Here is a 16406-nt window from a genome sequence, read left to right as displayed (position 1 = left end):
AAAGACAAATTTTTATTTTGTATTAAAAAAACACAGCCACAAATCAATTAATGCTTATATTTTCGGTTTTACATTTCACAATTTGGACATAAACCCTTCAAAAATTTTAAATATTCTTCTAAGTATATAGTTGAAAAATATTTTGAAGGCAAAAAATCAACGATGTAAAGTACAAGATCTTTTTATAATCCTTCGCTCTGTGATTATCATCGTTTTTTTACTGCAGGAGTAGCTCTCGGATTATTTGATAAACCTTAATGAATTGTTGTGTGTCGCTATACTATCTCTCAAAAGTCTTTCTCTTTTTTGATGGATTGAGAAAAAGATTATTATTTCAAGAAGATTATTTCTTGTAAAAACCTCTCTCACCATCGATCTTTTTCAACAATACATAGCTGACGTAAAACGAACTTTCTAGCTATATAATAAAATGTTTTCAAATTATATTGCAATATATATAAAATCAATAAGGGAAATAATTTTCTTTGAAATTTTTAGTTCTCATTAAAAAAAGTTAATCCTACTTTTTTGACGTGCAACGCAGTTAGCAACGCAATTTTGTTTCTTCAAAAAAATAATTTTTGTGACAATTTGGTTAGTAAAAATTTTGTTGAAAAAATAATTAGGAATTTTTTGAGAGGTTAAATTTATCAAAACGGGTTCTAAATGAGATTAAACAAAAATTTTTAGTGGGTCCGGAACATAAAAATCACTCTGTATATTATTAGGTAATATTTTTCATAGTGTACTTTATGTAACAGACAAACCAATTTTTCTTGACAAGGTAATATTTTCAATGTACAAATGAGAGCACTTTGGGAAGTACTTCATGAAGGTATATATATATATATATGGTGTATGTATTGGGCAATATTACACCTGCACCAGCTTGTCTGCACGAGAACTCTGAACGATAACGTTACTTATAAAAGACAGCCAACCTGTCTACAGAAAAGAACGATGGTGCAAGAACAAATGGATCTTCCTTCATCCTCTTTTGGCGTCGAGAGAAGGCGTTATCGCTCGACAAAGTTATAAGTCGAGAGGGTTGAAATTTTATACACAGAAGAAGCTTTCATTTTTTTTAGAGGTCTCTCTTAAGGAACTTAAATTACCTTATGTAAATACAAAAAAATGTATTTGGAAAAAAACAAATAAATTCTATTTAACATATAATTGTAATCAATTAGAAAAGCCGATTATTTAAAAATATAATGCGCACGAAAGGACTAAAGTTTATGTCCAACTGACAGGTGACACTGGGATGAATAGCTTGCAAATTTGTCCCGAGTTAATTACATTAGAGGCGAAACAATGTTCCCTCTTTTCCATAATGTTACCTCGTTTATCGAGTCATTCACCCTTCAGGTATATATACACTCATGAACAAGCCCTTTATCTATAAACATTTCATTTATGACATTTAATCATTTGTTGAATTTTTAATTTTTGTTAAATTACATATATACATTGAGATATTTTTAGTCCAACCGGGGCGCATTATTATATCTCATAAAAATCATTAGTTAGAATTTTCAACAATTTTATTAGATGTAATTATTTTTTAAGACGAATTTTCATTTTTTGAATTAACAATTTGTCAAAATTTCTTTTTTAAAAAAATTTTTAATTAACAGAATTTTTAGGCACCAAATTTTTATTTGTCCGAAATTGTAATTTATGGGATAATCATGCGCCCCGTCCAACTGCATATTATGTTTTATTCAAACGTCTGAATTGTGACACTTTGCAGGGAATGGTAGCTTTTTTCGATGCATGGTAGGGAAGCAGAATAGAAAAAAGCAAAGTGGGGCAGGTGTTAAAAATATAAAGATATGTACACAGAAAATTAATAGGCATTAAAATAAGCTGCAACGCTTATTATTTTAATTTAATTTTGCTTATTTTAATCCATTTTGGTATTAAAATAAGCCAAATTGGATTAAAATAATAAGCGTTGCAGCTTATTTTAATGCCTTTTAATTTTTTGTGTAATATTTCGGACGTTCTACTGGATTTCCAGTGCGAAATTTAAAAGCACTCATTCTAAACTAACCCTTAAGTTTAAATTAAACTTTTCATTCAAAGAAATAATAATTACAAATGAAAGTGATAGATATTTTCCATATTTTAAAATAAAACTTACAAACTGTGTTAAATTAACCAAAATCAAACAGATCTGTATATTTAAATTAAGAATTATTTTCTAAGTGTAGGAATGGAAAATTCTAAGCAGTAATAAAATTTTTTATTACTTTTGATGCATAACCACAAAATCTGCAAATTTCTAAAATATATTAAATATTCTTGTATTTACTCATGAAAAATAATTTTCCTCGCGGGGTGTTTAATCACTGTATATATACACACACATAGCGTGGAAATGAATATACATGCGCATGCTGTGAGTCATGGGATTTAATCGCGAGGCAATATCCGCGAGCACGGGATCTAACAGTTTCATTTTTTCATTTGTCTTTTAAGTTAGATTCATAAAACTATCATAAACATAACCTATTTTTTTAAATTTAATGTTAAAATCAAAAAAAATATATATAAAAAGCAGTGAAAAATTCACATTTTGTGAATAATGCCACACAATTATTAATAATTCACTTCAATATTCATCAGAACTTTGGGGGAGAAAATGATGTCATACTCTGCTAAAGAGTATTATTCCAACCGATAGATTCAGAGTCGCTAAAAGATTCATGCGCACCATTAAAATTTCACTTCGGCATATCAGTAATACGTCACTTGCATATAGTATTCTGTGACCTACGCGTCATAAATTTCAGAACGATCATTGCCAGTAAATGGGAAAATGAATTGTCTTGCACATCACCCTCCGAGGTTATAGCGAAAAAAGAAGCAGCGAAACACTCTACCTAATGATTATTACTGAAGTCACTGAAAAAAAATTTATTTCATTTATATAATTGCTAACTTGACTGTTATCAAATAAATATTTGCTTGAATCAAATGATTTTTATTTCAATTAAATAAACTGTATTTGAATCAATAATTTTTGTATTTAAAACAAATGACATTTCATTGACGCAAATAATAATAATTATTATTTGACACAAATATGTGTTGTCTGCTATCGAAAAGCGCCATTTCCGTGTCTGTGGGATAAAAAGGAACTTCTACTTGACTATTATCAAATATTAATATTCATTTGTATCAAATAAAAAGGAACTTTAAATTAACTATTATCAAATTTATTTGATACAAATAAATATTTCTTTGATACAATTAAATATTCATTTGATAATAGTCAAGTTAAAACTCCTTTTTATCCCACAGGCACAAAAATGGCGCTTTTAGATAGCAGTCGACAGGGAGTAAAGCTTTTCATTTGTTCGACCGTATGTAAATTGCGGTCGAACAAAAATGATTTTTACTTTCTGTCGTCTGCTATCTGAAATCGCTACTTTTGTATTGAGAGTTGATTCCCTTTGTTTATTTTTACTTAAAAATTTCAAAATATAACCTCAACCTTTCTTCGAAGTGCGACACATATACAATTATTAAATATACACTAAGGATTCTCGTTACAGATTCCTGCACCGACATTTTATCGACACTTGAAAAAAAGTGGTACGTAAATGTAGAAAACCAATACAAACCACTTTTTTTAGTGTCGGTAACATGTCGGTACAGGAATCTGTACCCTCTATGTAGATCTACTAGAATCACATCATTAATTATAATTTTTATTATGATTATTATCATCATTATCATTATGATTATTATTTAACAAAAAATGTGCAACATTTAAAATTACTATATGTATAGTAATAGTAATTTGATCTTATAAAATGAAAAAAAGGATGTCGGTAAAAGAAATCGCAGTCTATTTGAAAGAATTATGTTTGCTATTAGGAAACTCAACAGGAGTCCAATTACTGAAGGGTTCCAAGTTTTTGATCCAGGGATTTTCAACTCGTGAAGTTGTCATCGGAACTTTAGGGGAAGTATGAACGTAAATCACGCCACGCGAGCAGAACAAGGGCGTCCTTAAATATATATATAGAGAAGCAAACACACGAGTTGAAATAATGAAATAATAGACTACAGCTTTCCCGATTTCCGGTTTACGGATCATGAAACTCTACAAATAGTATAACTTAATCCTCAAACTCATCCTCGCTTATATAGAAAGTTATAAAAAGATATATCCCTTGTTCTATATACATGAACATACATCTCTTATAACTCCATTGCGGTTGCAATCAATACATTTAATGGTTTAGAATTTATTGTAATTTTGTAGTAATAAATTTTTAACAAATTTTTCATAACATAATCTCAAAAATTCAAGATTTAGGGGAGTATAGAGAATCAAGAAGTTAAAATCAGTAAACAACCTTAAAATTAGGTCAAAACTCAGAACTAGAATGCGAACATAACCTGGAAAATTTAAGATTTAAGGGGGTATGTACACTGTAAAAAATAAAAAAAATTTACATTTTGAAATAGTAAAATTACATTTTAGAAATTATGTAATTTTACTACTCCTAGTGAGGTATTAATACACTTTTTAAATTTATAAATACAATCGAACTTGTAATTTTACAACTTTCGTAGCGGGAAAAGGACAAAACGTTGTAATAGTACAAGATTGTATTGTCTTTGTGTGAGTTTCCAAGTAGGTAAGAAAATGGACCCTCTTTGAAAGTGACAAAAATACTCTATAATGCACAAGTACACAAAATTGTAGTCTTATATTTTTTTGTGGAAATTTACATTTTTAAAAATTAAATAAACCCACTCAAAATAGTAAATTTAAAAAACCCAGTAGTTTTTCAACTTTGAAAATGAAACAAATACAATTTTCTCACTTTTGCATATAAAAGTAAATATACTCATTTGTCACTTTAAAAGTAATAGTTATGATAATACTTAGGTGTTGTGAATTACTTTTCGTTTTTTAATAATATTATTAATATAATATATATATATATATATATATATATATATATATATATATATATATATATATATATATATATATATGTGACCCGATATGAAACGCAATGTAACCTAAAATTTTTTGCTCAATATATTCCTTTTTATTCCTTTTTATCTCGTCACACACATATTAATATATTAATATTATATATTGTAACTCAAATAATAATAATTTGTTACAAATAAATGTTTATATAAATTTGATTATTTGTATCACATATTTTTCATTGCAATGAAGAAAAGTAATAATTCTATAATATAAAAATAAATGGCAATTAAAATATTTTTAATACGATTGCACACAAAAAATAGCATTGGTAAAAATGACTGAAAATATGTAGTTAAAAAAAGCAGTTAAAAGTACCATATTCAGAACCATTTAAACTAAACTCAGACATTTGGTGGTACTAAATTTTAGTAGTCAATTTCACCTAGTCAAAATTACTAATATTTGTAGTTGAAATAACTGTCATGTGATTTTAAATGGCTTTACAACATATTAATAGTTAAAACTACTGTTAGAAATTGTTATTTTTAGGATTTGCGTGTAGGTGAAAGAAACATTTCTTATTAGTTGCAGAAAAAAATTTGATTTACTGTTTTCATGTAGTTAAAATAAGTGTTGAAAATAGTTATTTTTATGATTTATGTAGTTGAAGAAACCATTTCTTCCTAGATGCAGTAAAACCATTAGACTTACTGTTTTATGTAATTAAAATAAGTATTAAAAATAGTTATTTTTATAATTTGTATAGTTGAAAGAATGTCCTCAAATATCATGCAAGCCATCTTAGCGTGCGTGCGTGGTTAAATGGTTAAGTTGTCGGCTTGCGAATGTTAGGGTCGTGCGTTCAATCCCCAGCGTTTAGGGATTTTTCTCTGTTAGGTATACAAAAATTAAATAACATAAGGCATATATAAACGAAAGTAGTAGGGGAGAGGGTGAAAAAATGGATCTCAATACTAGTATTAATAATAATAATAATTTTACTACTTTGAATAGTTTTTTTTTCTAAATTTTACAGTTGATTTAACCGTTTTTACATAGTTGTCTTAACTACTTTTTGTTAATAGGCGCCTCCTAGAACTAGGAGAAATAGTTAAAATTTAGTCAAATTTACCATGATTTTTTTTCAGTGTATAATATTTAAAATTACCGTGTGGTGTACTTTTACACTACGAGATGTAAATTTACAAATTCTAAAAGTAAAATTCCCCATTCTAGATGCTGTTATACTGTTTTATGTACTTATGCCACTTTCACAGTAGGTAAGATTTTGGACCTACGTAGAAAGTGGTAATGTTACAAGAAATATTTTTTACAGTGTATATATATGTACTTCCCTAAATCTTGAATTTTTGAGCTTATTTTCGCATTTTAGTTCTGAGTTTTGATCTAATTTTAAGGTTATGTTTACTGATTTTAACCTTAAATTGACGTTATGTTCATTCTCTTGAGCCAGAAATTGACCTAATTTTGAGGTTACATTTATCGATTTTAATCTTGAACCCAGAGTCCTCTTCGATTTTCTATAATATTTTGACCCTTATAATTTTGAGGTTATGTTTAAATCTCAGATCTAGAGGTCACTTGTCAATGTTTAGGGCCAAAAACCTGAAAACATAACCTCAAAATTAGGTAATACGTAAGGGTTCAGAAGTAAATCTATCCTCATAATGCAAGGTCAAATGTTAAGGACAAGATCAAGAGGACGCGGGGTTTCAAGTTAAAATCTGCTAACATAACCTCAAAATTAAGTTAATTTTAAAATCAAAAGTCGAATGGGTTTGAGGTTAAAATCAGAGCCAAAATACTAACAAACCTAAAAATATAGATTGATCCAAATTTTTTATATCAAATTGTTACTTTTGGTATCAGTTTGATACTTTAAAATTAGTTTTTTTTTGCGATTAGAAATTAAAAAGAAATTTGTTTCGAGAAAATATCAGAAATCGTGAGGGGTATTTTTCCAATTTTCTAAATCCACTATAAATAAAAGCCCAAACGTTTTCCTTCCGTGGTTAACCCAGGGATGCTGATACGCGTTCCAACAAAGTAATCTATGAGAGAGGATAGGAGCCAAAATCTTTGGCTAGAGATATAACAATTCAAAAGGGGGAAGAAAATAGTGATTATGATAAATTCTTTTTCCATTAGAAATACAATTAGATACATTTATCTATCTCTTGAAAATAACATATGAATTTCCACTTTGTTTTTTTTTTTATATTGTTACAAGAAAAATAAAAATTTGAAGATTGGAGAAATAAATATCGAATCTGAGATTTTCTTTTTCTCTCTATATAGGTTTCTTATATTTCACGTTAATATGTTTTTCTCACATCAGACATCTTTGTGTTGTCACGTTGACGCCTGCTCTTCGCCCTCGGGAAATTATACGAAATGCTCACTCTTCCAAGGGCCACTGATTCCTGACTGTGTGACTACTTCTTCTTCTTCTTCTCTCATTTTCAGTTCAGTTTCGCCAAGAACAATTGCAACACACTACTCTATAGCAATACTCTCTCTCTCTGTCTCTCTCTCTTTCTCTCTCTGAGAGTTTCAAGTGAAAATCTAGACGTCTCTCAAAGGACAAGAACATTCGGTCTGACACTTTTCTTAACGAAGAACAACCTTTCATCTTGGGAGACGTTAATTAGGGCGATACCTTAACCTTATAACCATTTTCCCTTTAGTTAACAAGTTGTTCAACTCAAGTTGGAAAAGAGACGATGCACGGGAGATTGTTAATTAATTTATTAAAAGATTAAAATTTATTAAAGATTATTTTAAAAATTAAATTTACACTACACTTGTTTAATAAAAATAAAACAATAAAAAAGTAATTGATATAAAAATTTGTATATCAATTTGATATTTTCAGTATCAATCTGATAATTTTAAATTACTGTGAATACGAATTTTAAAAATTGTCTCCGCTCGCATTTTTTTTTAATAGAATAAAAATCATAGTAAAAATAGAAAGCCATATCATCTCGAGAATCTAGAACAGATTTCGGGTCATTTCGATTATGGAGAGATAGAGAGATAGAGTCAAATGTGGAGTGTTCTTGCGTTTTTCGCCTTTCTTCTTTTCTTTACAAAAAAAAAAATCATAATGTATGTCTTCCTTTTTTCGAAAATAAATATCACCCGAGAAAGAGGAAGCAATCTAAACCGGCTTTTATATATATATCCACTAAAAGGTGATCCCAGCAAAATCTTTTCGAATCCTGGGGGATAAAATGAAGATGAGATCATTAGAACACACTTTACAAATTGAGTTTTCTTGCTTTTTTTCTAATTTTATAATAATGAGTTTTCAATCAATTATTTTTATTTCTACTTAAAAAAAAACCTTCAACTGGATCATCGAAAGATTTCACTAGAATAGTGCAAGAAAATTTAACTGAAACAATTCAAAAATTTTTTAATTCTCGTGAAACATTTTGTTGTTCCAGGTAAATTAAGTTTTCCGTGTTAAATTATTTTCAATAAAAACTATCGCAATGATACACGGAAAAAAATTTTCTGGTAATTCTTTAACGTCGATTTAGAGATTTTACATGTTCCTAAATCTGTTAATTCTACAGATATTTTCTGCAAGGATTTAACGCATGCGCGAAAACAATGCAGTGATTCGACTAAGGCTGAGTACGATTGAGTGCGAGAGGTTAAGGCGAATTTAGTGTTTTTATTATTATCATAGTGTCGGCAAGAAAGTTCAATTAAAAAGGAAACGTCTTAAGTATATAAACATTATTATTATAGAAATAAATTATTAAAAATTTTTTATTTTAAAATTAACTGTAGTGATTAAGTGAGAAAAGTCGTTTGTTTCAATTTCTCGACATAAGAAAAAGTGGATTTATCATAAGTTTTGAAAAGTTGCTCCTCATTTTTTTTGTTAGAAAATTATTGAAGGATGAATTTATTTACATAGAAGTTATACTAATTTATACAATAATGTTCCGCGAATTTAATGTATTCGGAGGAGAATATAACCTATAAGAAATACTCTACCAAATATATATTATCCCCATATAGTATACATAATTTGGTCACTCAACAGTTTTTAAGAACTGTAGCTGAAACTTGTAGAATTAACAGATTTTAATGCCAATGATTCACATATTTCTCTATTTGGAGAAACATCAGTAGATGGCGCAAGAGTTTCTGTAAATTCTACAGAAAATTTTTTTCTGTGTAATCTCTGAATTTGAATTAGTTTACTAATTTAAATTTGTAAAAATTTTCTGGCAATTTTTCCTCCAAAAATAGTAAAATTTACTTTTTCCGAAATAATTGTTACTATTTCAGAAGTAAATTTTACTATTTCTGGCGTAAAAATTGCCAAAAATGCGCAGAAACTGCGAAAAATTCCGGTTTTACTTTTAAAATATAGTAAAAATTACTTTATTCATTTTTCCCAGTGTATATTCTATTGATTAATGGATTTTTTATCGAATTCTAATATTGAAAAATAAAATCAATGTCGAGGTTGTCCGCTTCACGTAGAATGCCCCTAAATCAAATAGTAATAATTTACTAAAAATTAGTGAAAATTTCGACTAATTTTTAGTCATTTTTCACTGAAACTTTAGTAAAAAAAAATATTACCAAATCAAATAGTAATATTTTACTAAAAATTACTCTCTAATTCTGAATTAGTGACTAATTCAACTGCGTCGATTTGTTCATTAAATAAATTAGTAACGGTTTTGACTAATTTTTAGTCAAAAATAACTAATCGTCATTAGGAAACTAATTTATTTATTAAAGTTTACTAATTAAAATAGTAACTTTACTAAATAAATTACTAGTTTCCTACCAACAATTAGTAGTTTTCTACTAACAATTAGTAATTTTTGACAAAAAATTAGTCAAAACGGTTAATAATTAATTTAATCAACGAATCGGCGCAGTTGAATTAGTCAAAAGTCCACGGAGAAAAATGGAAAAACGAATAAAGTAACTTTTACTATTTTAAAAGTAATACCTGAACTGTCCTCAGTTTCTACGCATTTCTGGTAATTTTTACTCCACTCTCTAAATCTGAATTAGTAAAAATGTTTACTAATTTGAATTAGTGACTCACTTTTTGCTTTTGAATTAGTAAAATTTTACTAATTGTTAGTAAAAGTTACTAATAATTAGTAACATTTTACTAATTCAGAAGCAAAAAGTGAGTCACTAATTCAAATTAGTAAACATTTTTACTAATTCAAATTTAGAGAGCAGAAATAGTAAAATTTACTATTTCCGAAATAATTTTTACTATTTCAGGAATAAATTTTACTATTTCTCGAGTAAAAATTAACCAGAAATACGCAGAAACTGCGGACAGTTCAGGTATTACTTTAAAAAGTTACTTTATTCGTTTTTCCATTTTTCTCCGTGTGACTGATTCAGTTTCAGAAATTAGTAATTTCTACTAATTTGAATTAGTTAACGAATTCTCGATTAATTCAAATTTAGAGAATAATATAAGTTTTAAGTAAATTATAATGTTTTTTTTAATAGAGTAACAAATGTTCTGGAATAAGAGAATTTTTTTTATCAAAAAATGTATAAATTAAAAATGCAGAGCGGAAATAATTCGTCTTAGGAGAAAATAAAATATATGTGCGCCAAACCAACAAAATGTATATTCTTCTACTATATATATATAGATGTTAAACTCAGGCTCCATGAAGCACATAGAAACTGCATGCTCCTTGTTCGGGAGAATAGGTTATAGCTTCCTCTATCATGAATTTTTTTTTCGAAACAAGCTTCCATGTTTTGCATATACTTTCCTAGCGTGTTTTCTGTTATAGCTTCACATACCAGCTTTCACACAATTTAATTCTAAAAATTTGATGATACCCGGTAGCAATTTCTGATATCATCCAAAATTTTTATAAAGTATTGTAAATTTTACTTATTATATAAATTATATTTTTTATTTTTTAATTTAAATAATATAATAATTATTCAAATTGTCCTATGGGCTGAAACGAATTTATTGTACTTTCGCATGAATTTCTATTGTACATTATACTGTATATAAGAGAGTTAAGTGTGTTTGAGTCCAGTAAAAAGTTTCTTGTGCGCGAGAGATCTAGTGTCGGAATTTTGGAAGATGGCCAAATACACCACTATTGTTCGTCGTGTAGAAAACCCAGCAGTAGGACCGAGATTCCGGAACATGAATAAAGTAGACATATTGAAATCGTTTGATTGCGCTTTCTGCCATTAGCTGAAAACACTGTAAAGTTCAATTCCTCAATTTCTCTTTCTTGCTAGATATATATTCAACTTTGTCGTTCTATTTTTTTTCCTAATATATTTTTTCGTAAAAGAAAAAACTAAATTATCTGCAAGCAACGCAAACTTTAATTGCACCTAAATCATTTAGATGGAGTTTAAATTTATATTGATTTTTTTTTCTTGGGATTTTTCTTCATTGTGCACAAACTCACAGTGAAGAAAATTAACTAACATAACCTCAAAATTGAAAAATGATTTTTAACACAAACAAAAATTTAATAAGAATTAATTTCAAACAATTTTAGGGAATCTATTTATACACTTTGGGAAAAATTTTAACTCAACATAATTTTTCCCGAAGTGTATAAATAGATCCTCTAAAATTGTTTGAAATTAATTCTTATTAAAGTTTTGTTTGTGATAAAAATCATTTTTCAATTTTGAGGTTATGTTAGGGCCTCCATAGTCCATCCTCTTTAATGTTTTCGGTCATTTTTCCCGAATGACTGTGTTATCAAAAATAAAGTTTTAAATTTTTAATCCTACATGTAAATAAAATAGAAAAATAAAATTTGTGGTAATAAATGATTTCTTTGATTTAAAGAAACCAATTTCTTTGATTTAAAGAAACCAATTTCTTTGATTTGTTTTCTTTCATTCAAATAAAATAAAATTTTCTTTGAAACAAAAAAAGCTTCTTATTGGTATTTTTAAATAAAATTTTTTTGATTCAAATAAATTTTCTTTAAATGAAAGAAATTTGTGCATTAAATCAAAGAAATTTTAACATTGATATAGGGTAAAAGAAATATTTATTTGAATTAAATAAAAAAATTTCTTTGAAAGAAAGATCATTTTTTTTTTGAATCAAAGATAATTTGTTTGAAACAAATAAATTTTCTTTGTATTAAAGAAAAAATTGTCGAAGTTATTGTTTTCTTTGAATCAAAGAAATATTTTTTCTGGATGTATTAGTTAATATGATAACGCTATTCATCCTTTATGAGGAATAATGAATTCGGGAAATCAGATTCGGGTAAATGAAAATTAATTAATTAACCGGCATTTAAAAATTAATACTACAAATTACATTCAATTATATAGTTCTTAGACTATGTCCTCTCTAAATCTGAATTAGTAAAAATGTTTACTAATTTAAATTAGTGACTCACTTTTTGCTTTAGAATTAGTTTAATTTTACTAATTGTTAGTAAAAGTTACTAATAATTAGTAAAATGTTACTAATTGAGAAGCAAAAAGTGAGTTACTAATTCAAATTAGTAAACTTTTTTACTAATTTAGATTTTGGAAAGTCAGAAAATAAAAATTAAATTTTATTTTAAATCCTGAAACGATATTAATTGAAAACATTTTCGTTAAAATGAAGAGAATATGATGATGGAAACTTTTGGTATACATCAACATATTGTTTACAACAAGTTTCAATATAGGCAAATAAGATGAGAGACTCTTGACAATCAGAAACTTTATTGAGAGGTAAAGTTTCAAGAGACGTGTAACACACTCTAAAAATGTTTGTGACAAATTGGAAACAATGTGGAATGAGGTAACAATAACCTAAAAAGAAAGAAAGAGATTTTCCAACAAACTAAATTAAAAAACAACAAATTTGTGTGAATAAATTTCCCTGAGGCAATATTATAATTTCTATTGTCATTGAACTTTTTTTTTTTTTTTTTTTTTTTTGATGCAGATTTGTATTTACATTTTTATTAAATTAACACACGAATTATATTTTGAAAGAAAAGAAATGATATTGTGAATGAAATGAATTGCACTAAATCTTTCAATTGAGAATAGTTTGTGAATTTCTATTCAGAAAAGCAGAAGAGAGAGATATAGAGAGATGGTTCATCTTTGAGCACTAAAGACATAATTAGTCAGATCGTTTAGAAATTTCGCAAGTGCTCACTAAATGATGAACTGAAAGCTAAGGATTGCTTTCAAGAATTAATTGATGAAATTATCTCACATTTTTACTTCGAAAAAAAATTATTATAATTATCACCTATAGGTCACAAAATAAAGTCACTTTACAATTGTCAAATAAATATTTATTTGATAAGTAGCCGAGTATTTGAATAAAATTTTGTTTTTACTGCCTATAATATTAATGAAGAATTCTTAGAATTTGAATTATTTAGACTATTTCATTCTCGATAAATACCTAATTTGCACAAGCTTCATTTACCCCTACCACTTATTCCAATCAACGTATATACACATACGCTGATGAATCAGTGAGATTCAACATCTAAAATTCATTGATTCATCAATACATATGTACACACTGATGGTATAACTAATTGCAAAAAGAAAAATCTGCAAAATTTCTCTAATCTACATTTTTGAAAATATGGATTAAAAAAAATGTTTTTCCATCTTATAAATTTTTCTCAAGGAGAAATAAGAAAAAAAAGTAAAGTGAAAATATCTTCTTTTCCTATATCAGTAAGAGAGAGACTTTATTATGTTTGTAACAGGAGAAAGAAGTGAGAATACATGAACATCATCAAGTTTCCTTATATACTAAAGAAACGTCTAAGGGTATTGTTTGTCACAAAAGAGAGTCAAGAAATACTGTATATATACTGCAACGTCAGGTTTCTAAAGTTTGTCTAATAACAAAAGCTAAAAAAAAAAAGAAAATTCCATAAGCCAACTTTCTATTCTTTTGCATTTGTATTGTATACATTTTTATTCGCAAATTCTTTTTCATAGTAAGTCATTTTTTGAATCGGATATATGATAGAAATTGTCTAGTAAAAAAATATTTAAATTATATAAGAACTGTTAAAAATTATACAAAAATCATTATTATTATATATAATAATTATTATAAAAAACAAAAAAAAACATCTTTTTCTACTGCAAATAGAAAATAAGAATAAAGATTTTATTCCATAAAAAAATTTACAATTTTGATAATTTTTTTTCTGTTTAAGTCGCGACGCATGAAAAAGTTCTAAAAATCAATTGTTAGTTAACGATACTAGCGCTCTTGCGGAGAAACTGTTGCAACTCAGGTGAGAGATGAATTATTACAAATGGCAGACGTGTAAATGCGCATGCGTTTTACGTTTAGCAGAAAAAAAAGGTGAAAAATCGCAAATTCTTATTCATAGTTCGTCATTTTTAAATCTGATATATATAACAAAGAAATTGAATAATAAAAAATAATTTAAATTATATAACAATTATTATAAAAGAACTAAATAACTTTTTCTACTACAAACAGAAAATACAAATACGATTTTATCCCATAGAAAAATTGATGCGAGTGTCATTTTTCTTTTATATATTATATTAAATATATACGTATATATATTTGAGGAAATATAAAGCTGACTGGACGTCTATTGAAACTATTTGACATTATATAGTGAGGATCTAAATTTATTTAGGCTGCTCTCCGAATGAAAATATTTTTCCAAAGAATAGCGCTCACGTTAAAATCGATAAAGGATTATACAGGGTCTGCGTAATGCATTGGTACCATAGAATCAAAAGAGGATTGGCAGAGCTCACATGGGATAACTTCAACGAAGGACGGACAAATCCCAAAAGGAGAGGGATAATCTAGAGGAATAGGAATGGAATTGACACTTGGCAAACAAACCTAGTAACGAGGAAAGGTTTTCCTTTTCACGTAAATTTTCTTCAATAGTATGTCAACACCAATCTCCATGTGTCACCACAAATGTGATGCTATATGTATAAGACAAAGTTTGTTTTCACAAGATTTCTTTTTTTACAACGCATAAAAAAAAAAAGATAATAAACCAAAGCGAATATCAAAATTAATAATAATAATAAAAAATAGTAACAATAATAATAATATTAATAATAATAATAATAAAAATAATAAAATACTAAAATAAGAAAAATTATAACATTTACACTATTTTTTTTGAATATCATTAAAAAAAATAGTTAATTCTTGGAATTATTTTCTGTTTATTGTAAATCAGAAACTGTAAAAGCTTTATAGTTTACCGCAGTTGACCTATAGTGGCGCGAATTCGAAACTAGGTTGCCGCAGAGTGACGTCACAATCACACTAACCCACTTCACGTACCAGAGAGTAGAATTATCTTTTCCTTCAGAATTACCTTTGCAATTGCCTCCTTTTATCTAGTCTATTTTATAAATCAAAATATAAATAATACATTTTTTAAGGTCTTATATTTCTATTTTACTTTTGAGAAAAAAAAATAATAATCAAATCTTTAACTTTCCAAGCGATAATCAATAATTTAGTTATTTATTAGAAATATACAATATTTTCCTCGCAAAGAAATTTCAATTTAAAAAAAATTGTATTAATAAAAAATATAAATAAAAAGATTAAAAAAAATATTTTTTATCCAACAAAATTCTAAAATTGATTTCGAATTAAAAAAAAAATGTTATATTGAGAAAAAAATTATAATTACAAGAAAAAATTGAAGAAAACGTTTAAAAATTAAAAAAAAAAACTGTTTAAAATTTTAAGTTTTAAAATAAAAATTTGCGTTTAAATATTTTTTTTTCTCTGAGAAAAAGTTTTGAATGTCTGACATGATATCTGGGGTGGTGTTAATAACAATTTTACACATCCAATAATAATTGAAGCCTTTTAACTTGATAACAGGAAATTCGTCATTAAAAGGTTAACTTCACGCATGCAAAATTTGCCCTCTGCTTTTTTAAGGTCTGCATTATGGCACGCGATCGAAGGTGACCTAAATTTTCAATGAAATCCATATTCTGTTTTATGTATTTTGGGATAAAGTATATGCTTATAAGATCCATTGAATTTGCTTTTGTATTTTTATAGTCTGAGGAGCAAATTTTCAAAAGCCGATAAATCCATTTTTTTTTTTAATGGAGATGAATGCAGATTTAACATAATAAAACTCTTTTCTAATTGATCTGTCACTGATGAATTTAAGAATAAAATTTTATTAACAAACAAATTTCAATTTAAAAACATCTGGACTTAACCAAGATGATTTATAATTTTATACATTTTTTTTATAATGTTAATTCTTTTAGCTATAAAAAATTATCAAAAACCTTCGAATTCTTTAATTATGATACACTTTAAGGAAGAATCGGAACAAAAGTTAATCTAATTGTGTATTTTTAAAGAAAAAAATTATTTAAATTTTAG

At 26.9% G+C, this 16406-nt stretch overlaps 1 protein-coding gene across 4 annotated transcripts in view; it reads right to left on the bottom strand.

Moving 5' to 3' along the window:
* LOC127288202 (fasciclin-1) overlaps positions 1 to 16406 on the bottom strand; it is a 176409-nt gene that overhangs the window by 102728 nt on the left and 57275 nt on the right. The gene's annotated exons all lie outside the window — the stretch shown is intronic.

Source organism: Leptopilina boulardi, unplaced genomic scaffold (genome assembly GCF_019393585.1).
Source record: "Leptopilina boulardi isolate dan_hultmark-lab unplaced genomic scaffold, ZJU_Lbou_2.1 LbouV2_38, whole genome shotgun sequence".
NCBI lineage: Eukaryota > Metazoa > Arthropoda > Insecta > Hymenoptera > Figitidae > Leptopilina > Leptopilina boulardi.
This window is presented reverse-complemented; position numbering and strand designations above follow the sequence as displayed.